The 24,485-nt window shown below is 46.2% G+C and overlaps 1 protein-coding gene across 3 annotated transcripts in view; it reads right to left on the bottom strand.

Annotated features, from left to right (window-relative positions):
• ANKS1B (ankyrin repeat and sterile alpha motif domain containing 1B) overlaps positions 1-24,485 on the bottom strand; it is an 845,363-nt gene that overhangs the window by 598,758 nt on the left and 222,120 nt on the right. The gene's annotated exons all lie outside the window — the stretch shown is intronic.

Raw genomic sequence — 24,485 nt, 5'->3', positions numbered from 1 at the left:
CTCATATAATCAGTGGGCAAGCAAACAGGTCTTACAAAGAGAGGCTGCGAGCTATGGGACTCTTCAGCCTGGAGAAGCTCAGGCTCAGGGGTGACTTGGTAGCAGCCTGTAAATACATTAGGGGTGTGCATCAGGATCTGGGTTAATGCCTGTTCACATCCCTGAGCAACAGGCTCAGGGATGCCAAAATGCAATGATCACAAAACCCTGCAAGACTGTTTTAGGCTGGACGTAAGGAAAAATGTCTTTAACTGCCCAAGCCCCCAAGGCCTGGAATAGACTCCCCCCAGAGGTGCTGCAAGCACCTACTTGGGACACTTTTAAGAAACATTTGGATGCTTATCTTGCTGGGATCCTTTGACCCTAGCTGACTTCTTGCCCCTTGGGCAGGGGGCTGGACCTGATGATATTACGAGGTCCCTTCTAGGCATAATGTCTATGAAATCTATTCAGCATCCCTGTGCTTCAAAATGGGAGCAGGGGTGCTTTAACTAGAGTTCATTGAATGGGGTTTGTCGCGGGGCACTCCCGCGCCCCGCTCCTAAGGAGAGACCAGGAAAAGGAGAGGCCTGAAGCAACACAGATGGGGGTTGCTGGGGCAACCAGGCAGGTCATGTGGCCCAGAGAGGGGCAGGGCCAGGCCTTTATAAACAGCTAGGCCAAAGCCTAGGGAGCAGTTCCCTTCTGGCTGCCGCAGAAGCAGGAGCTCTGCGGCTGAGCTGAGCGGCCAGAGTTGGGGGTTGCAGCCTTACCCCTAACAGGCTGCAATGATGCAGGGAACAAGATCGCCCTGATGAGAGGTAGGACGGAGCGTTGGCTTTACGAGCAGGTAGGCTCTTCGTTGATTTTGTTACAGCCGTTCGGGCTTGGCTTTAAGTTACAGTTTACACCGGAGGACCGGGTGAGGCTGTAGGGGAGCGAGGAGGCCTCAGCGGGGCTCCCCAGCAGTTTGGGGGCTCCGGGTGCCCAGTAGGGGCACGGTGCCAGGGGGCCAGGCACGGCTACGGCCACCTGAGCCCCAAGCGCGTGAGGCGTGCAGCGCGGGGAGCGCGGTACACAGGCCCCAGAGAGGGCGAGGCCCGGAGAGGGCGCAGATACGGCCCGGAGAGGGCGGAGCGCCGAGAGCGCGATACAGGCCCCGGAGAGGGCGAGGCCCGGAGAGGGCGCGGCGCGAGGAGCGCGATACAGGCCCCAGAGAGGGCGAGGCCCGGAGAGGGCGCGGCGCGAGGAGCGCGATACAGGCCCCAGAGAGGGCGAGGCCCGGAGAGGGCGCGGCGCGAGGAGCGCGATACAGGCCCCAGAGAGGGCGGCCCGGAGAGGGCGCAGTGCGGTGAGCACGGTGCACTTTGCCCAGTGGGGCAAAAGACCCAAGAGAGGGTCAAGGGGGCCAGGCACGGCTAAGGCCACCTGAGCCCCAAGCGGGGGCCAGGCACGGCTAAGGCCACCTGAGCCCCAGGCCCGGAGAGGGCGCAGAGCGAGGGAGCGCGATACAGGCCCCAGAGAGAGGGCGGAGCGCCGAGAGCGCGGTACAGGCCCCAGAGAGAGGGCGAGGCCCGGAGAGGGCGCAGAACAGGAAGGGGACCAGACAACGTCCCCCGGGACAGCTGCGAGGCTTGGGGCGTGCTAAAGGGGAGGTTTTGGAGGCACGCATTTGCCCATAAGGCTGGGGGAGAGGACCCCACTTTGGAGCGGTAGTGAGACCATTGAGGTGCCGTTAGGTGCGAGTAGGCAGCCTCCCATACTGAACCAATAAGATCTAAGACGTGGCGGGCGAGTAGAGGGTGTCGGACCACCCTAATTGGCACGGCAAAGGGGCGCTCGCGAGCTCACGGCCGCTCGCGGGGCCATCCGTGACAGGGTTTAGTTAAAGTGCGGCTGCTGCCATTTTGAAGCGTGGTATACAAAATACACATGACGTTGTGTATGTTGTTGTGTTAAGCTCTCAAAGCCTCTCTAATTAAAGTACTTTCCCCTCCATACTAGAGTGTGTATAAAGACACCCATGTTTATTAATTTTATGTTGGTTTGAAAAACACCAGAGTTAATACAGTTATAAAGCAGCAAACATAGATTCTCTTCCCTTTCTGGCATCATCAGAATAGAGAGCCGAGTTCAGAATGCACAATCTTTATTACCAGCAATACAAGATGCTGTTAACCAAAGAAACTCAATCAATATACTAAACATTGCCAGCTGATAACCAACTACTCTTAGATACAGATGACAGACAGGCCTTTATTTCTAGCAGTAAGAATTTCTGTAAATTTCTTAACGCTAGAACAGCCTGAGAGTTGGAGGAGTATGCGTTTTCCAGTCCCTTGGTGAATTATACAGGTGAGTTCTTCAGCCAGGGGGCAGTAGAGGGCTGCTCCTTGGATCATCCCCATCCATAGAGGATCCTATTGACCAATAGCCTGTCTTACCCTCTGCCTCAGAAGGGGGTAGGCTATCAAAGGCAGTTGTCAAGTGCTGAAAAGCAGTATCTACCACAAACAGCACTGGGAGGGTTCCAGTCCTGGGAGAATGGTGAGACACAGGCCATTCACACCCTTGGCAGGATCCCTCCTAGTTCCCTGCTGTAGGAGAATAGCTTCCATTGTTTATATGCCTTCAGGACAACCCACAGTGCAGGGAATGTGGGGGAAAGAGGGGAAAGACATATTTCCCCATAGCAGCAATGCTCCTAGAGCCCTAAAGGGGTTTCTGCCAAGCACACCTGGCTCTGGCCCCCTAAACTCCTCCAGGTCAACTCAGAGGACTAAAGGAGGTTGGGGGGGGGGGGCCTTTCCCTGGCTGCCAGGGTTCTGGGAGGGTTCTTGCTACAGGAGGATGCTCCCTCCACTCACCAGTCAGTTGACTGGGGCAGTGCATTCTCCTGAAGTGGGAAGCCTCCCAGATCCCCCTGTCCCTCTGGGTCAACACAGATGAATGCAGCAGGGGTGTTAAACAGCATTGCCAACAGCAGCAGCCCTTCTGGGGCTCCAGGAGGGTCCTCACCATGCAAGAATGCCCCTACTTTCCCACCAATCAGCTAATTGGGAGAAAATAAGGGCATTTTCCAAGGCAGGGTCCCTCCACACCTCCCTGACAAATAGCCCCTAGAGAAGCTGTCAGGGAGCCAATGCTGTTCCTCCTTCCCTCTCCCTTGAAGGGGTGGGAGGGAAAACAGAGGACTATAGGATACTGGGTGTCCTCAATACCCAAAAGAAGCATATGTAGTGATAGAAGTTATAATTTAAAGATGATCCCTAACTAAAGAGACTGAGTTGGTAATTGAGAGATCACTCACTAGTAGCTAGCTAGTCAGAGACAGATAAGGGATCTGCAGAGGTTGCTTACTGCTCCAGAATAAAACCTATTGCATAATTCTTCTCATTCACATATGCCTGTGTTTACTGAATCCAGTGATCACTACACCATATAGTCATTTAGGTTTGTGTGGGAAAAGAGATCTGCCAAGTTGGAAGTGATCTGTCTTTCAGAAGAGCTAGCCCTCTCCACCAGAAAAGACCAACTGTACACTCTCTTTTTTGTGATGGGAGAAAAGTCACTCTCCCAGCACAAATGTAACACATATACATGGCCACAGATATCTCTTCCCTCTTCCAGGCAGCAAATGCAACTTCTCACCCAGCCCACTTCCCTCTGAAAAATGATAGCTAAAAAATACAGTAGCAAATTCCTTTCATTTTGGTGCATTTGTGTGACATGTAATCAAAGGAATATTTTTGTAGCTATACACAGGAATTTAGTATTGGGAAACACAGAATAAGGGGCATGTCTACACCAGATACTTAATGCTGAGTAGCCTAATAACACTGCAAAGTGTGCCAGGCAAAAACCGTGCTAATACGCTATTGCGCAGTAAACGTCACAAAAAAAACTAGTTTGCCGGCACTACTGTGCAGTAACTGTTGTAGTTACTGTGCACTGATGAACATGTAGATGCACCCAAGGTGCACCAAATTACTACACATATTTTATATTGATTTCTACACCAGTGCAAAATGCATTACTCAGGCAGGCAGTGTTCCAAATAACTTTCATGTTTCGTTAGATTACCAGCTCAGTTATAAGAAAATGGACACCAGCCTGTCATTCTGGAAGTAGTAAAAATTTGTTTCTTGGTACAGCAGTCAGGCAGAAGCTAGGCTAGGGGCTACATTAATGACTAACTGGTTCAGAAAGGCATGAAAATACTAAAGGAAGTGAAAACATTTTTTAAAAAGGTAAAGGAAGTGAGGAGATCAAAGTCCAATATCGGAAGTGAATATCTCCAACTGAGCATCTTAGAAAGTGACACCAACATTTCTTCATAGGACTGTTCAGGGGAAGATCCAGAATGGGTACAGTAATGCCACTGCACCCCCCTTTCGGACTGGCTTGTGCTGCAGAAACCTCTGAGGACTTTTTTAAAATCTCCAAAGCAAATCAGAATCCCTTCTCTCTTCCCTTCCATGCTCAGAGACATGTCCCTTCCCATCTCCCTTTCCTGCCTGCTACTGCTGCTTTCCCACTGTCTCGCAGGCAGGGAAGCTTCAGAGCCACTTCCTTCTGCTTCAGCTAGGGTGTGTGGACGCTGGGATCACCTGGGACATCCACAGCAGTGGTGGTAGGGGTTTCTCCTTCCCACACCTGCTCCCAGGCAGGGACCGGTATGTTGAGGGAACCCATCCAGTATCATTTGCACTGTTGCTATCCCAGCTTGGTCCAGCCCCTGTGCAGACCTGCTGGAGTGGGCAGGAGCAGCTCTGCAGATTCCCTAATCCTGGACAGGAGGAAAAGCTGCAGCAGTGGAAGGGGGAAAGGGGAGGGGAGAGGACATGCACTTGAGCATGAAGGGTAAGGTGTGGGTATTCCTAACTGGGGACTTTAAATAATTGCTGGTGGCCCCCAGGAATGGTCTGCCTGCACAATGGGGAGGAAAGGATGGAGGTGAGGATGGAAGGAAGGAGACTGGGAGTGGAGATGAAGCCACCCCAGCAACAAAAATTGCTACTCTTGCACTCCCTTTTGCCAAATCCTTGATCCATCCCTAGGACGGTCTCAGCAGTAGGTCTTTGCTAGCTGTATTATGATTTTGTAATAGTCTGGGAATGTTGTAGTAACAGTCATTATTTAGAGTTTTCTTCTTCTTACATAGGGAATGCCTGCTCCTGTTCTTTTGCAAATCAAGCATATGAAGTACAGCCTGAAAATATTTCTGGCTCTGGTAGTATTTTGTATTTACCCAAATCCAAGCTGACCCTAAATTTAAGATCCCCCCTCATAATTTGATTCTATACATGGAAAATCTATAAATTTGTTACACTCTTCCATACATACAATTATTGGAGGATCATCTTAAATTTGTCCCCACCACCACTGCACCAGGGAAAACAGTAATAGGGGCAGGTGGTGGAGGAGACAGTAAGGGGGAACACGGTAAGCAAGTGGTGGGAAGGCACATGGTGAAGGAGGCAGTAAGGGGGTAGGTGATGGGAGGAGCTGTAGGGGGCAGGAGGTTGGGTGCAGATAGAAGGAAGGGAAGACTGGGGAGGCGAGTCGGGGCCCAAGGGTGTGGGAGGCAGGGGGAGGGGGGAAAAGGGGCAGTGGCAGTCACGCAGCAGCTGCAGTTCTGGTCCTGACCTGGGGTTGGGGCTGAAGCTCAAGCCTCAGCAGATGCCTGCCTCCCCTGACACCTCATGCTTGATTCAAAGATGAGGGGCTTCCCCTCCCGTTTTAAATAGGGAGGAAAAAAGCTTGTCTTCAAAACCATTATATACAGTATGTCTCATGAGAGAACACAGATTTCCTGCTTAATTAACATGTTTTTTAGATAATGTAATAAGACTTTTCCATCTGACTTCTGTGACCAGCAACCCTAAGAAATGTTAGCTATATTTGTTGCTATATTAGTCTTTGCGAAATGTGCATCTATTAAGCACACCAGGAAACAGAGTTGTCACAATTGCTTGGGTACAACCCATTCAGGCACTTAACACAATAATTTATTACTATTTTTGGCTAATCTATTTGTATTTCCATTAAAAGACTGTAGAAACCCATTCACACATTCACTCGCTATCCAGAGCATCTCAGCAGTGAAAAAAAAATGGTTATGAGAAATCAACACAAACCAAAGCATAAGAATTTTATAAAGTATTTTAAAATATTTTTTAAAAACCTTAAGCTAGATGAACAAGCTAAAATAAAACTAAAAGAGCAATCAGTAAATAAAAGAGAGTAAACGCACATTGATGGATTTGATGGACATGTGATAAATAAGTCAATTTCTGACCTAGTTTCCATAGTCACTTTCCATATTAATGAACTGTCTGAACAATGGCATATTTTCAACATAATTGTCAGTGTTGTACTTTTCATAATGTATTAAGCCTAGCAGCCTGTAAAAAAAAAAGTATATTATAATGGAGACGTGAGAGAGAAATTTACTTCACTTAAAGATAAATTGAATGGAATTTTCTTTTACAAATGCACATAGACAGACATGATAATCTTGCTGGAGTATGGTAGAAGACACACAATACTATTAACACCTCAAATCAAAGCCTGATATTCCATGTGGCAAACTTCTCCCCTTAGGTGTCACAATCCACAACAATACAGAAATGTATGGAACAATATTTTACTGGAACTATTTTCTGGTAATAGAATCAAGGTATATTTTGACTTTTTTCTGTTTGAATCCAAGAATGAGGTATTTGAGGCAATATCCTGCTTTCCCAGCAGAAATTTGTGGAAGTGCATCAAGATAAAACAATTTCATATTGTGCCAAAAGTTTCAGGTATTTCTATTTATAAAAAAAAAAGATACATGAGCAATATTTACTCAAAGGCAAGATGAGGTTTTATTCCCCATTCAGCATGGGGGAAAAGCTGCTTGTCTTGGATTTGCCTATGGGAGGCAGGTGGCTGCTGCAGGCTTAGGGTCAGAGTTGGAGGTACAGCAGCTGTTTGACCCTTCACCTGCCTTCCATTACCTCTATTTCCCTTGCCCCACACCTCTGCCACAGCCTCTGCCCCCTGCAACCCCTGACCCCTCCAATGTTTACTCCACCACCACCTGGAGCCATGAGCAACTGATGCCTCCTGAATCTGGGGGTGGGGGCACCCACAGAAGATGCTGACAGCAGTGGCCCTGTCGGGGGGGGGCACTAGCCCTGCTGACAGCATTAGTGTTGGCTGTCGGGGGGCACCAGCCCCACTGGGGGGGCACATGGACTTCTGTACACTCCCTACCAGTCGCCCACGTCTGGAGCCCTCCTTCTACCCCACCTTGGTGCCCCAGAACCACCACCCCTGCAACCTACTGCTACTCTGTGCTCCATGCCCCTGGCCAGAATGATGCTGGAGCCTCACCTAATGATGAGTAGGTGGGAAGGCAGAGGCTTTGGGGGGGCAGACACAGCAGGGTGCAGTCACTGAAGGGGGCAGATGCTGCGGGCACAGAAACGGGGGGGTAGGCAGTAAGGGAAGACAAGTGGGGTACAAGGGCAGGATTAGGCTCCTTGCCCCCACTGCACCTTCCCTTCTCTACCTACTGCACCCCCCCTGTTGCTTTGCCAACTGTAACAGTTGGGGTGGGGGCAGAAATTTAAGACAAACCTCCAATAATTAGTTTCTATACAGGCAACCCCTGCTCAGCGTTGTTAACTGGTTCCTGAAAAACAGAGCATTAAGTGAAACCAAAAGTATGTGATGATCCAAGATGGTGACCACAAGTGTTTTTAATGGCCCAAGATGGCAACCATGAGCATTATAACAAAACTCACTGAGCACTAAGTGGAATCAGGTATCAATCTAAAACGTGTATTATAGCAAAATAGCGCTAAGCGAAACTGCATTAAGTGGGGTTGCCTACACATGGAAAATTATACCAAATTTATAAATTTTTCATGCATAGACTATAATTATTGGGAGCCATCTTAAATTCAAAGTCGCCTTGAATTTAAGTAAATATGGTAGTCTGGATCTCAGTGATAAAAGCTATGCAAAAATCTCTCGCTACTGTGCTGTATCTGGAAAGATATAAGTATGGCATTTACATAATGTATAGTTTTTAATTCAATATTTAAATAAAATTTCCCTATTATCCAAGCTTCTTCAAAATAGCTGCCACATATATTGGCAAATGTTAAGATGAGAATTTATGTTGGAGAATTTACAATGAATTGAAAAGCAGCTTATGACTGATGTAGAAATGCACACAGATTTAACTTTCCCACAAGAACTGCTCTGTATTCTCTCTAGGAGTATTAAAGTTCTTACTGTTACAGTTAAATTAATGGGAACTTCATGGTTGGATGACACCTTAGATATGGGAACAAACTGTCATCATTTTATAGCTATATGCATAGCATTTAATTCAGTACATATTGCAATCAAGCTGAGCCACCAAGTTTAAGTGAACAGCTTGCACAGTACTAAGCATTCAAAACCAGCTCATCTTGCAATTAGCAGGGTATGTGTGTATGGCTGACCAGGTAGGAACATAAATACAAGATCTGTGGAGTTGTGCTGATTTGTGCAGGGGAAAAAAACAGTTTACTACTTAGCTAATGACTAAATTGTTAAAATACCTGAGTTACAGACCCTAGAGGGAAGGATGGGGTTACAATAATCGCCTATATTCTTAAGCAAAATAATAAAGTAATAAAACTGTTATCACTGCACAGGTTTTCTGGAGCGTGATCCCATCTCCCCCTCCTCCCTTTCCCTCCAACACACCAGACAGTGTGTTTTTGGCTGGTATGGGCCAGGAATAAAATAGAAGTCATAATATAGGAAATGGCAAGCCAGGAGAGAACCGAAGCACTGTACATCCTGCCACAATTATTGGACAATATGATTTGCACTCCATCCTCTCAAAAGATTGCACTTAGAGTCACAAACCAGCCCTAAAACTAACAGAGGTACATTGAATGCTGGCAAATATACTGCTGCAATCATAGGAAGTTACAATTTCATTATGAGACCCTGTTCTCAGCTTCCTGCAGCTTTGCTAGGTTTTTAATATGTGAACTAAAATTTTCTATTCCTGGTATATGCCCCAGGATATTGTTGTTGTTTATTTGGAAAGTTTAAAACAAAATGGTTTCTCTCCCTCTCTGGTCTCACAGGCCTTGGGGACTTAAAAACACCTTAACTACAGCCTTCCATTTCTTCCCTTGGGTAGTCTTCTTCCACCTTGTTGCATCTTCACCTATCCCTTCCAGAAAAGGTTTTATGTTATCTTCCCCTCCTTGGCTTTGAAGTCTGATTCCCTTCAGCTTCCAAAATCTGCTTCACATGCCTTCTTTCATCAGTTCTAGCAGTATGCCCTACGCATTTCATTTTCTGCATTCTTATCTTGCTCAAACTATCAGGTCCTTTGTAAAGGTCCACAAGGTCTTGATGATGTCTTTTTCATGCTCCATTTTTTTGTACTGGACCAAATATTTTCCTCAGCACTTTGTTACCAAACACTCTGTAGGTATGCCCACTTTATAACAGAGTGGCTTGTGTATCTCTATATCCCTGAGAGCTGTGTCATTGGAAGTGTGGCATAGCTACAGGTAGGACCTCCAGTCCCATGCCAAAGTCAAAGGATAGAAGCCAGACTAAAAAACCAGGTCCTCCAGGTTGGGGATTGATCATGAAGCCAGCAACCTCATCTTGTGAGAAAAAAGCTAATGTTATAAACCCAAAACTAAGGCCTTGGGCAAAAACAAAATGGTTTAGTTGGAATAAAGTTTTAATCAAAGTTTAGACAAAATAACTCATTTGCAATATTGAAAAATCTGTGCCAGCATAGTCTTTTAAAACCTTTAGTTACCCCCATGCTTTAGAGTTAGAATTTGAGTTGTGGGAGGGGATGTAGTCTTTGTGCCAGGGATATAACATTTGTCACTGCTATGGAAATCATGCATATGCTAATCAGACACTTAGGGCTGGGCTGAATAAACAAGGATTTAGACATTTGAAAAAGACTGTAGGTGGCTGTAGAGGGTTACCCCTTCACAGCCTCTTCAACCAGGCTTTGAGTCCCTACGCATTTCTCAGAAAACCTCAGCAACGTACAGTATTTTACCAAGCAAAGTAACCACAGAAGAATAACCTTACTGTCCTTGAAGTTGGGAAGAGATCCACCATTGCTCCAGCCTTCCCAGTGCAAGTTTGCTCTCCTTGAAACCCAGAAGTCTCTCATCTCTGGTAAAGGGAAAGCTCCTGTGTGGCAGGAGAGTCACATGACAGGAAGGGATGGGGCTTTGAGCCCAAGGACTGAGACAAAAGGGGCAGTCTGGCCATGCATGCTGGAGGAAGAGGCACTCCCAGGCAATCTGGCTACAAGAAACAGGCCCATAAACACCTAAGCTACTCTCAAGAGTGACAGTTAGAGCAAGATTGAGACTGCAACAGCTAAGGGGGAAACATGGCTTGTGGTGGGGTACTGGCCTAGAATGGAAGAGAACTTTTGTGGAAGCAATTTGCTTATATTTCTGTCATGTTTAGGATTTAGAACAGAGGACTGGATTGTGGCTACAGTGGTGGTTTGGAGACCACAGGGATGTCTCAGAGGTATCCAGTATAGAGCTCCCTAGTGAGGGGCAGAAACCCAGGGGCAGAAGAGTGTGCAAGCAGCTATGCCAGGGTCAGGCCCCTAAGGGGTGCCGAACACAAGACAGGGGCCCCAGGGGTGCTCAGTAAGCCTTTGTGAATAGGCAACTATTTGCTTTTCCTGATCCTAGATTTACTGACCTAGTCTCACATCAAGATTCACCCAGATTCCCTCTGAAGGCACATCCAGATGAGCGTGCATGTGCATGAACGGGAAAAGGTTCATATCCAGGGGTCAAAAAAAGCCAGAGTGAAAAAAAGCAGGGCAGGGCACAGTCCCGGACCATGCCCTGAGGCAACCAGAGGCTGGGTTTTCCACAGAGATGCTCTTGTAGCAGCCAGAGCATCACTGGCTCCTTGTGCCAGCCACAAGGAGCCAGAACAGGGCTCCAGTGCTGGTAAGTAGAGGGTTGGGGAGGCTGAAGGGGGGAGGGTACCATGGGGGGACCCCCACTGGCCCCACCCACTCCCCCAAATTGCTGCCCTGCCCAGCCCCACACACCACCTGCCCCCAAGCTCCCTATTGCTGCCCCGAGCATCCTCACATTTAAAAAGAAAACAAACAAGCCCCCCCTCACACTCACTGGCAGTAGCAGCTGCCACTGGGGTCACTGGGGCCCCCCCTCACAGCACGAGGCAGGTGACAGGTGTAGCAGCCCCAGCCCAGGCCCTGCTGTCCTGTGCTGCCTCGGGGGGCTCTGCCAAGAGGCCCCAGAGCCCCTGCTCCTGCAGTCAGTAGAGGCTTTTTGTTTGGTTTTTTTAAGTGCCACAGGCTGCAGTGGGCTGGGGGGGGCAGCCATCACAGGGCTGAGAGTACAAGCAGGGAATGGCGCTGGGCAGGGAAGCCACTTGGGAGTCTGGGGGAGCAGATGGGGGTGTGGCTGGGTGGGGCAGCCATTGAGGGGTTGGGGGTGGAAGCAGAGGTGGGGCAGCCATCAGTGGGGCTGAGGAAGCAAGCAGGAGTGGGACATATGGGCCCTACAGGGGGTGGTGGTGGCCACTGTGAGGCAGGGGCTGTGGCCCCTGTGGGGGGCACCAAAACACATAGGTATTTAGAATTCATTTTATTATGATGATAGAGGCACTGGTAGACTTCCAAATTGCTCTAACACTGTAGATATATCAATAAAACATTAACCAACTGATCATTGTCACTCTCACTCTCTCTATATAGTGGTCTTTTGTTTTAATTGTGGAGCAACATGGATTTTGGGGTATTTTACAGAAATAATATGGCATTTTTATCAGGGATTTTTCAGTTTTCAAATAGGGAACACCAGAATTCCTGCTAGGGAGGCCAGTGGCAGGACCCTGCCTGCTCAGAGCTGGCACATAGGACCCAACTAAAGGTGGCTCACCTCCTGGCCAATTGCGGCCAGGAGGAAATGCTTTGACTGTTCAAAGCAGGCCACCGCACTGGGAACATCCTCTGGGCGAAAGCTGCCCAGATGGCCAGGCAGGGGGAACACATGGCAGTAGTGCGCACAAAGCCCAACTTTGCAGCCACCGCCCATTGGCAGCTGGCCCAGAGGGGTAGATGCTTCTACTGGCTATGCAGTCCAGGCAGGTGTGCAGCAATCCAGGTCTGGCAGGTGCACAGAAGGTCACAGCCAGGCAGCAGTCCCCACCACCAGACTGCTGCAGTGGGTAGCGGGTGCAGGGAACTCTAAGGCTGCTTCAGCAGTCCAGCTGGCACAAGGCGTAGTGTCCCCAAGTACTAATTGGCTGGGCTCTAAAAGCTCCTGAGAGTAAGTATCCCTGAGCTACTAGGCCAGGGAATCTTTTTGTACTGATGGAGCCAGGACTAGGTAGCTTTTTATACTGCTGGGGCCAGCACAGGTGTTGCCCCCAGGCTCTAGCTCCCCCTGGCTGCAGAACCAGGAGGAGCTAGGCAGGGTAATTTTGCCCCACGTGGCACAACTTGCCCCACACCAAAGTGCCTGTCCAGACATGTTCACTGAGACAAAAAGCCCCAGCTCAAATTTGCTTCAAATCTGAATTATTTCTGGTCCACTTCCAGGTCCACCACTGAGTGCACAGTGGGGCTCCCTGTGCCCCCCCTCCCCAGCTTGGCAATTGGCTATGGGAGAACCCCAGGTGCCTCTCTAGATCCAGGAGGCACCAGTTGCTGAGCTCAGGGCCACCAGGGGCCCCCAGTGCGCTCCCTGGTGGAGCTGGAAGTGGACCGGAAATGTTTCTGGTCCACTTCTGGGTCTGCTGCTGAGCACGCTGGGGAACCCCTGTGCTCAATTTAGATTCAGAGATTTGGACACTGAATCAGGCCGAATCTCCACCAGATCGAATGAGTGACCAAAGGTTCACACAGCCCTAATTCATTCGGTCCTTCCATTTACTATGGAAGATTTTCTGAAGACATTGCTGAAAGTAATATTCCAAAAGTTTCGAGTGTTTTTAATATGTTGTCCAAGTTTCACACCCCAAAAACAGGGTAGGCATGACAACAGCCTGGTACACGAAAAGTTTGGTTTAGGTCCTGATGTCATGCTCATCAAAGACACAATTTTGGAGATTTTTAAAGGCAGCACCGGCAGATTTTATTCGGTGTTGAATATCATGTTTATTTTTTGGGAAAGGTAAGTACCCAGGTAGGGGAAATGCTCAACGTTCTTCAAGGACTGATCTCTAATTGTAATATGTGGGGGTGTTTGGGGTAGGTTGGTTAAGTATCTTGTTTTTTGTGAAGTTGACAGAGAATCTAAGCATTTTATATGCTTTGAAAAAGCAGTTGAGTGACCTGGAACTTTTCAATTGAGTAAGTACACACAACACAATTGTCAGAGGATTTACATTATAGATAATCAGTGTGTATAACCTTTAGAGTGTAAAAATGTCTTTGTTTAGGGGTATTAATAATGACCATGTTTACAAAATACATTGCAAAGATAAAGTAACACAATGTATAAAATATGATGTACTTTGCATTAAATAGTTTTCAAATGAAATGCTCAGTCAGCACTGGGAACAAGAACCAGAATTAATGAGCTTATTCTCTGGGGATTACCATCCTCACTGGGCTATAAATACATGTTTCCTCTGCTTGCTGCCATCTAGCCCCATGATTTCTGCAGAATGGCCCAGCTTCAACTGTAAAAATGAAGAGTACTCCACTCCAGTTTATCCCATAGCCCAGTCATTCAGGTACATTCCTTAGAAGTGGGACATATGGTTCTGAAACTCAAGATGAGGCAGGAACTAAACCCAAATCTCCCACTTTTTGCACAAATGCTCTAAGACTAGTCTATTATGCAAGAACTGAGCACAAATCCCCACACCTTAACTTTCTCTAATGAGTCAGCCAGTTTCCTATATCGCTATATACTGTCTAAATCTTAAGAGGAATATGCAAGTTGTGAGTAGGAGGGTCAGATGGGCACCTAATTCAACAGTAGGAGCAGATGCTTAAATCTGGGAGACAGGCAGCAATTTAGGCCACCGTTCTCTCTTTCACTTCCTATTGATGGGCATAGGTATCCCCTGACTCAGTATGCTGTGTTATGAAACAGAAACATAACTAAGTTTTGTGACCTGCACAAACCCTTCCATGGGGACATGGGATCCAAAACTGTGGTAACAGGGTGAAGCCTTACCTGCTTCAGCTGTGTGATTCAGTGAAGAGAACTCATTGGGCATGTGCCATACAGCCAAAGGGAACATGACTACAACCACTCACAATGATCTTGGATACCAGTTAGCATTCTGAACTCAGGTGTATATCAGCATAGCTCCTGCTCTGCTAAAATAAAGCTCTGCTTTACTTGCCATCAATAGATTTAAAAGTTATATTGAATATGTCTCACACTTTGTCCCTGTTTTTGAAATGACAATGACAAAATACACAGACTGCAAGCCTCTCAAGTGGCTTGCTTACCCTCTCTGGATAATGTTGATCACCTTGTTAACCATTTCCCTGAGCATGTGCTCTACTACCTACTATATCAGGTTTATATTTCAATTAGTGTCCTTGGTAGCATCTACCACTACCTTGAACACATTTCTGAGGGGGTGGCCTGCCTTTAAATCCATTGCCTAAACTCTTAGAAAAACTACATTGTCCACTCTGACATAATGCAAGATGTAACACCTTAACCTGTCACAAGTAAAGCAGGCGGACGACAGAGGCCAATATTCTCCTTCTGTAAAGGTTTTTAATTTATGCTCAGGAGATCATAGGATGAAGGCTATGCCTGTGCTACAGAGGAAGGCAAAAACTCCCACAATCCATACTAATCTCACTATGGGTTAAAATTCCTTCCTGACCCCAAATATGGTAATTGATCTGACCCTGAATAGAAAGGCAAGGCCCTATAGCCAGGAACTTCCATCTTGAACTCCCAGCAGGAGTACTGGCACACCCCTGTCCAAATCCTCAGCCTTGACTGCAGCCAACACCCTCCGAGTAAGGTTTACAAAAAACCCTGATGCATATAGCAGCAGGGGTGTTGGGGATGGGGTGAGGAATTCGTCATTGGTCCCATGCAGCAACCAGTAAAGCCCAGAAGCATGGTAAATACTCATAGTAGAACACAGGTCACCCCCAACCAGTGGCTATCCAACCTCTTCTTGAACACCTCCAGGGATGGGGAATTCACAACTTTCCTAAGCAATCTGTTCCACTGCCTGTGTTCTAACAGCGAAGAAATGTTTCCTGATATCCAAACTACACCTACTTTACTGCAACTTCAAGATGTTGGTCTGCATCCTATTCTCTACAGAAAATGTGTTCTCCCTGTGCCTAATGACAGGCCTTCAAGTATTTGAGGATTGCTACCATGTCTCCTAAGTGCCATTTCTGCAAGCTCAAGAAACTTTCTATGCTGATATCCAAATCATTACTAAACATGTTGAACAGCACCAGGCCCAGCACAAACCCTCTTGGGCAAGTTTGCAGACAACATGAAACTGGGAAGGATTGTGAACACATTGGAGGACAGGAGTGCAACACAGAAGGTTCTTAACATATTGGCAAGCTGGGCTGAAACTAACAGGATGAAGTTCAATGCTGACAAATGCAAAGGTGCAAATACAGTCATTTCTCACCTTTGGAAGAATAAAAATACAAAATGGATGATACCTGGCTGGATGCCAACACTATGAAAAAGGATTTGGGAGTCAGGGTAGATCACAGACTTGATATGAGTTGGCAGTGTGATGCAGCTGCACAAAAGGCAAATGAAGTTTTGGGATGCAACTCTACTAAGCACTGGTTAGACTTTATCTAGGGTATTGTGTGCAGTTTTGGGTTCCACATTTTAAAAAGGATGTGAAGAAGTTAGAGAGGGTCCAGAAGCAGATGACAAGACTGAGGAAGAGCTTGGAAAACAAGTCATACAAGGAGAGGCTGAAGGAGCTAGGCATGTTTTGCTTGTTGAAAAAGCACTTAAGAGGAGGCATGGTAGTAATCGTCAAATACTTGAATGCCTGACATAAGGAGGAAGGAGAACACATTTTCATCTTGCTGTTGTACAATTCTAGCACTCTAGCAAAAGCTGTTTTGAACTTGGTTTTAAAAGAGGACTGAAAGCCAGAGGCATCAACAGAAAAGAGATTCAGAGGTCTCCTCCTCATCAGAGATAGGTTGTTCAGCATCATTAGGTACTGGCTGGTGATCATTGCAACTTTATGGCATGTTACTGGTTGCCACTGTAGGTTGAAAACCAGTGATGCAACAGCGGGTCGGGCTCCAACTGTTACTTTAGTACTCTGCTTGATCATTACTTTTGTATTTTGAAATTCAATGTGGCAGATTTTGGGTGTGTCCTGTCCTCACTCTGCTGCATTGGAATTACCTTGACTTCTCACTCATCTTCCCCACTCGCCTGCCATGCCTTGATAGTACAGTGATGTTTGGGAGAATGGATGATTCTCTGAGAGGAGATGAGTCTGGCAGGGATGCCACTCTTCTGGAGAGCTGCACCTCCTCTAAACCCTGCTCCTTTCCTCTCAGGTGATTGGGCACTATTCTTAGTTTGTCTGGAGTGTGAGATACCTAGTAGAGTCTCTTCTCAAGCTCTCCTTGCTCTTTAACTTCAATTTCCTCTGGTTGAATCCCTTCTTGGCAGGACTAATCTGGTTACATTTCACCCGTACTCTTTTCTCTCCCACTCTCTCGTTGTTGTCTCTACTACTTCCTTTTTAGAACGCTAAGTTTCTGTGATTATTTCAGAATGAACTTGTTTCACACTTTCTGGTCTCTTTTAGCCTTACTCCCTTTAATAACAGGTGCAGGGAATAGGACCCTGTTAACCATAAATCAAGCACAAAGGGGATCCTTGTCCCTAGTTGACCCTCATTTACACAGGGACAATAAATCAAAAGGGAGACTTCTTACTGCTGGCCTCCATTGTTTCTAATTCCTGAATACATAAAAAAAAATGTTTGATTGCTTTGGCTTCCCTACCAGTTTGAGAGCTCAGTTAGGCTGAGCCCTGCTTTTCTTTAGCCGCTGCTTTTCTTCTCCCTGGCATGCCATGAAAATCTCTTTGCTCTGACCACCTCAGTTTCCCTCTTGGTCCCACTCTGCTCAGCGGATCTGTCCCTTCCCTTTTCCTGGTCAGCCTCTGCTGACTGTTCCATGGGATATCCCCTGCTTGGCCATGGCTCTAGAGGCTTTCTGGAATGGCCCCCACTACCTTGCTATTCACTGTTACTTATCTCTCTGGGCATGCAGAGGGTGATTCTTGCTCATGGCTCACCTGGGTAACAATGCTCCATGAGGGTTCAGTCAGTTTGGCTCTCAGCTCCGCTGATCTTCTTTAATCCTGGTCCAGCTGCAAGATCCCTGCTCACGAAGAAGCTAACTACCAGGCCTTTTTCAGTGTCTCCATTTAAACTGCCCAGTTTTCTGTCCAGGCCAATCAAAGCAGGCTCCCTGAGACACGTGTTCTTCTGCCCCCAATGCCTGCTTGTTTCCATGGTTTTCCTCAGACCTTTTCCTCCAGCGCATTAGGGACATGCCACTTATCCAGACACGCCCAGGTAAGTTTCCCCCTGGTGCAGACAGCTCCACAAGGGTACAGCAGGCACTTGGCCCCAGCCCCTGCTACACAGTCCAAAACAATATGAAGTGCCATTTGCACTGCATAGGCCACAGGACCTGTTTATGCATTCACAACCACAACATGCCTGTGCTCACTGACCAACTTGTATCTGGTGATGAGCACCAGTTCACTTTGTCATTGCCTGGTGATTTCTAACATGTTGCTGCAAGTCCAGTTTGAAGAAGTCCAGCCGTATCCTGAGATCCTGGCCCATGAACAGGTTTGTCAGTATCCCATTCATAATGGCATGTACTGCATTTAAATATAGAGCAAGAAGCATGCCATCTTTTGTTGTACTGACCCATCTCTTCTTTCATGGACAATAAGGCATTTTTAAGGACTGCACTAACTGTTCAGCCAGCTTATCTGTGGTGAAAAGTGATATATCAAATATCATTTTTCTTCATGAATAAAATTTATCTGAGCCGAAATGAAGGCCACTGTCAGTTACAACCTATTCTGGCAATCCCATTCTTGCAAACAGACTTCACGATTTTTCTACTGTCTTTGCTGCTTTAACAGTTTTCATACAGACTTATGGCTATTTGGAGTGGGCACCACCATTAGATACATTATTCCCAAAAATGGTCCTGCAAGATCAACATGGAGCCATTGCCAGGGAATGGATGGTTATTCCTAAGGGCATAATGGCACTGGTTAGAACATATCGGGCATGCCTACATGAGATGCTGACTGTGCAGTGGCCAAAAAATACTGCTCAGTAGCACATCACAGCACAGACAGTGCTAATATGCTACTGCACAGTATTATGAGGCTACTGCACAGTAGCATCACCTAAAAAAACATTCGCCAGCACTACTGCACAGTAACTCTGGTTACTGCACATTTATTTAGTACTTGCAAATACAAGTACTAAATAAATGCACAGTAACAACTGCACAGGAGTGTATCATGTAGACATGCCTATTGTGTACCTGTTAGCATTCCATACGTTCTTTAATTAAGTGTTGGTCACTTTGTTGGTCGTTATTTGTTGGTCACTACTTGGCCACAATACAAAGCTTTTGGCTAATGCTTTCATTTTCACAACTCCTAGGTCAGAAGTGGCCAACCTCTAACACGTGCCAGAAGTGACACAGGCAGCCTCTCTGTGTGGCACACAGCAGGGAGGAGATACAATACACAGCAGAGCTAGGACAGGAAGCAGAAAGCAGTACAGCAGATCAGGCAGCGAAACAGGATTGAAATGGACCTCAGGGAAGATATGGGGCTAATTTCTACCAAAAAGTTTGGCCCCCACTGTCCTAAATGATGTAGCTCTTTTAAAACTCCTGTGTGTAATTTACTAGGCATAACAACATGAATTCCCCACATCTCAGATTCTTGATATATAGTGATCTCATTTTTGTGTGCATAAAAAAGTGCTAAATTAGGGTTGTCTGTATTTTTCATATACCTGTACCAGTGTGGGGTTATTCTTCGTTTCTTGTCCGATCATACTACAGGTCACTGGGGCATACCAAGGGTTGGTGGTCTGTGACCAATGTAAACTTTTTCCCATGTAAGTATTGGTTACATTTCTTCACTCCTCCCCATTCCCCAACTCCCAACACCAGACTTAAAACTTGTTTATTTGTGCATAATTCCATTCCACTGCTATAAGAGATCACAATGCAAATGCTATGGGCTGTTCCATATAATTGGACATGATATGTGATATCACAGCCCCAACGCAATACGAAAATGCATCACGTGTTTCTTGATAAGCAGGAAGGGGTTAAAGTGAATGAGTACTCTACCTGATGTGACCAGTCTTTTTGCTTCTAGGAAAGCTTTTTGGCGCTGACCAAATCCATTTCTCAGTCTTTTGCAGCAAATAATTTAAAGGATACAACACAATACCTGGGTTTGATGCAAATCTACTATAATAATAAATACATCCTAGAAGAGCACTAAGTTGTGAAATATATTTTGGCCATGGGACTTCCAGAACTGCTTTAATTTTCTCCTGATATTTATGTAGGGTTTGCACATTAATGACATGTCCACAGTAAGCAAGTAACTCCTTGAAAAAATTGTATTTTGTACAATTTGCTCACAATCCTTATTCTTCTACATGTACTAATATTCTCTTCAAATTTTCCAGACATTCCTCATTTTTTTCACAATTCACAAAAATGTCATAAACACTGTGGGCACTTTTACACGTGCTCCAGAAGTGTGTGCAGGGGAGCAGCACTTTAGCGCAGCTCTCCTGCTCTAATCAAAGCGCCACAGCCTCTCATGCATCAGCATGCCCATACTTTAAAATGGTAGCTTGTTTGACAAGCTTTAGTTCGAGCACCTCCGCCACCATTTTGAAGCATGGGGACGCAGATACGTGAGATGTGGTAATTACTGCACTGCAGCCAGTCTCCACACACCAGCAGACTCAAGGAATCAATTAATTGAGTCTGCCCCTCTGTGCTCATGTACGGGCACCCTGTGTTCTTAGAATGCCTTGTAACACTTGAACCACTGCCTGTTGCCATATAGCAGGGGCAGAAGCAATGCCAAACTTTAGTTTGTAATGGTGTAACACTTTTTTGATCGTTTATAGTAAGACAAAACTCTAAATCTTCTACTTCTTTCTGTTTAATTTCCTTTCCCCCGCTAACGTGGCAAAAATATCTTCCATTTGAGGTAGGAGATATTTATCAACTCTCAATACAGGGTTTACAATAACCTTAAAGTCTCCACATACCTTACTGCACCATATTTTATAATTGGCAGTACAGGCATGCCCCACTCACTTCAGGCTTCTTTTGAAAGTGTACCCTCCCTTACTACATGATCCAGTTCAGCATGTAAGGAGCTAGCTGAGCTTTGAGAAACTTGGCTTGTTCATTCTCATCTATTATCATCATCATCATCATCATCATATCTTTGATATGTTTGAAAGTTCCCATGCTTTCCCCTAACACTTTGGAGCCTGGTTTAACATACCTTCTAACTGTTGTTTAACTATTTTTGCAGGGACTTTTAAAACAGACTGTAACATCTTTACAGCCTCTTTTCTATGACTTTATTAAGTAGCCCGCACACAAATATGTCTCTGAGGGCCTCATTAAGTCCATCCTAAAAGTTGCAGTATTCTGACAATTTCCAAAGCTCTGTTACAAAAGGGAGAACAGATTTAAATTTAACTTTATTTCTCTTATGGAACCTGAACCTTTCTGTAGTAATCAGTGGCTTTGGTACCAGATGATTTTGGATAACTTTCACTATCTCCTTATAGTTTTTAGCTGCTGGATTTTCTGTGATAAGCAGGCAATGCAAGAAACTATATGTTTTTGCTCCCATCAAACTCAGTAATGTGGCTACATATTTCCATGGGGGAATCTCATTTACTTCAAACAACTGCTCTAGCCACTCTACATGCATAGGTGAGTCTTTCAGGGTACTATTATAATCTTCAGTTGTTCCAGTATAGGTGGCCATTGGGGTCCCAACAGATTGTAAGTATTCACAGTTACAGCAGATTCTTCTGGTTGAGTAAATGTATGCCCCACTTATGAGATCCCATCTTCATTGCCAGTTGCTGTATTTGTCTAGGGGCATTCTCAACTAAAATGACTCCAACCACAAGAGTGGGAAAGAGCGCTGCCATGCTGGCCAGCACTGAATATATTTGGAACATAAAGTAAAGCTATGCAATACTTGCCTTCAGTAGATTCAACACAACAGAAGTTAGCTTGGATTATAATGAACACATTCAGTACATACACATATCCCAGAGTGCCTAACTCTTTCTATTTAAAATTATAAATTAGTGTCTAATCTGTATTAGCTGACTTCAGTCCAAGATCTGGGCATCCAAAAGTTAGGCATGTGCATCACTATATCAAAGTCCCATTTTGGATCTGGTTTTCAGAGTTAAATGTAAGAAAGTTTTTAATTCTCAGTGAACGATAGGCAATTTTTAGTAAAAATTTGTTTGCTTGATGCTTTGCTATTTAAGAGCAAGAGAAGCACACTAATTCAGGAAAATACTGTTTTTAAAATTGAAATAAATCCTGAAATAAGCTTCTTCTACTTAAGGGACCAACCATAAGAGCACAGACCTAACATGTTGGGCATACTATCTTCAACCAATTTCCTTAGTACTATACTGGTCTTTACATTTGTCTTACGCTAAGCAAACAGGCAAGAAAAAACAGTGTTTTCTCCTATGGAATCAATCCAAGTTTTCACATATGTTCATCCAGGGAACATTAACATATAATTACCCCATGAGTGGCATACAACCAACACAGAAAAATCTTAGGTATATTTAAAAACAAATAACAAAAAATTAGGAGCAGATAAATGGTAACCAAGCATTATGTAGGTATATTTTCTAGAGATCTGATAACATTGCATCTTATCACACACCAATGATATCTAAAATTATAGGTAGAATGAAACAGAAAGTAGCTACTGAAATGTTAATAAAACACAAAAACTGAAGCATTAACTGAATCTTGCTCTTTGTTATTTAAGATACCAAGGCTCATCCAGCCCTCTGACTACTACCCCATGCTGCTAATCCATGTGGGCACCAATGACACTGCCAGGGAGACCCTTAGCATATCAAAAGTGACTGCAGGGCTCTGGGTGCAAAGGTGATGGGGTCTGGGGCTCAGGTTGTGTTCTCATCGATGCTTCTGGTCAAGGGAAAGGGCCCAGGCAGGAGCAGATGCATCCTGCAGATCAGCATTGGGCTGTGCAGGTGATGTCACTGACAGGGCTTTGGCTTCTTCAGCCTTGGGATGTTGTTCCAAGAAGAAGGATTTCTGGGAAGAGATGGGATCCACCTGATGAAGAGACGGAAGAGCGTCTTTGCAGATAGGCTTGCTAACCTAGTGAGGAGGGCTTTAAACTAGGTTCACCAGGGGTTGAAGACCAAAGCCCTGAGGTAAGTGCAGAAGCAGGAGACCTGGAGGAAGAGCAAGCAGGAGGGGACAATAGCGGAGGTGCTTTCATGCTTCCTGAGAAATTAGGGCAATCAACTGGCTACCTCAAGTGCCTGCACATGAATGCACGGAGCCTGGAAAACAAGCAGAAAGAATTGGAAGTCTTTGCACACTCACAGAACTATGACACGACTGGAATAAGAGACTTGGTGAGAGCTCACATGACTGGAGCACTGTCATGGATGGGTATAAAGTGTTCAGGAAGGACAGGAAAAGTAGAAGAGGAAAAGGAGAGCCAGACAGGGGGAGAGGAGTCCAGGAGAGCTGGCTGTATTTTAAACAAGCCTTACTGAGTGTGCAGGAACAAACCATCCTGATGCACAGGAAGACTAGCAAATATGACGGACGACAAGCTTGGCTTAGCAGGGAACTCTACAGTAAGCTAAGTCACAAAAAGAAAGCTTATAAGAAGTGGAAACTTGGACAAAAAACTAGGGCCAAATATAAGAGCATTGCTCGGGCATGCAGGGATGAAGTCAGGAAGGCCAAAGCACAACTGGAGTTACAGCTAGCAAGGGATGTGAAGGGTAACAAGAAGGATTTCTACAAGTATGTCTGTAGCACGCAGAGAATCAGAGAAAGTATGGCTTCCTTACTGAATGGGGGAGGCAACCTTGTGACAGAGGATGCAGGAAAGGCTGAAGTGCTCAATACTGTTTTGGCCTCAGTTTTCAGAGCTAAGGTCAGCTCCCAGACTATTGCACCAGGCAGCGCAGTTTAGGAAGGAGGTGAGCAGCCCTCAGTGGTGAAAAAACAGGTTAGGGGATTACTTAGAAAAGCTGGACGTGTATATGTACATGGGGCCGGATGGGATGAACCCAAGGGTGCTGAGGGAGTTCGCTCATTCGCAGAGCCATTGGCCATTATCTTTGAAAACTCATAGTGATCCTGGATGATTGGAAAAGGGCAAACATAGTGTCCATATTTAAGAAAGGGAAAAAGGAGGATCTATGGAACTACATCAGCCTCACCTCAGTCCCTGGAAATATCATGAAAGGAATCCATTTCTAAGCACTTGGAGGAGAAGGTGACTAGGAACAGTAGGCATGGATTCACCAGGGGCAAGTCATGCCTGACCAACCTGATTGCCTACTATGATGAGATGACTGGCTCTGTGAATGCAGGGAGACCAGTGGAGTGCTGCCAGGCAGGGGGGTGATCCCCGCTGCCCCATGCTTCATGGGGGGCTCTGCCATGAGCCCTCATCCCCCACCTGCTTTCCCAACCCCAGCTCCCAGCTCTTTAAAAGAGTTGCTTACTCACTGGCTTCTGCAAGGCAGGGGGGCAATCCCCACTGCCCCCCACTGCCCCCGTTCTGCATGGGGGGCTCTGCCACAAGCCCCCCAAGCCTTGATGGCTACTGCATCGACTGGTGAGTGTGGGGCTTTTTTTTTTAAAGAATTGGAAGCTGAGGCAGGCAGGGCAGCTATGTGGGGGCTGGGCTGGGAGAGCAGGCGGGAGATGGAGGCTCATGGCAGAGCCCCCCATTCAGCGTGGGACAGTGGGGATCACCCCCCTCACCTGGCAGGATCAGGTGAGTGCAGGGCTTTTTTTTCTTTTAAAGAGCCAGGAGCTAGGGCTGGACAGAGCAGACATGGGGGTGGGGGGCTGGGAGAGCGGGCAGGCAGTGCTCAGGGGTGCTGGGGGAGCAGGCAGGGGATGGGGCCTAGAAGGTCCTCTCCCTCCTCCTCCAGCTACCCTCCTCCACCCCCTACTTACCAGCATGGAATCCAGGTCCAGCTCCCTGCAGCAGCGTGTGGGGACTTCCCAAATCTCTGAAGCTCTCAGAATCTTTTCCAAATTGATTCAGACCTTTTTATTGGTCTCCTGATTCCATTCAGCTTCAGAGATTTGGCCACCAAATTGGGCTGAA

This window comes from Crocodylus siamensis, chromosome 4 (genome assembly GCF_052110815.1).
Source record: "Crocodylus siamensis isolate JL-2025a chromosome 4, ASM5211081v1, whole genome shotgun sequence".
Taxonomy (NCBI): domain Eukaryota; kingdom Metazoa; phylum Chordata; order Crocodylia; family Crocodylidae; genus Crocodylus; species Crocodylus siamensis.
The sequence above is the reverse complement of the archived record's forward strand: the minus strand, read 5'-3'. Positions and strand labels throughout refer to the sequence as shown.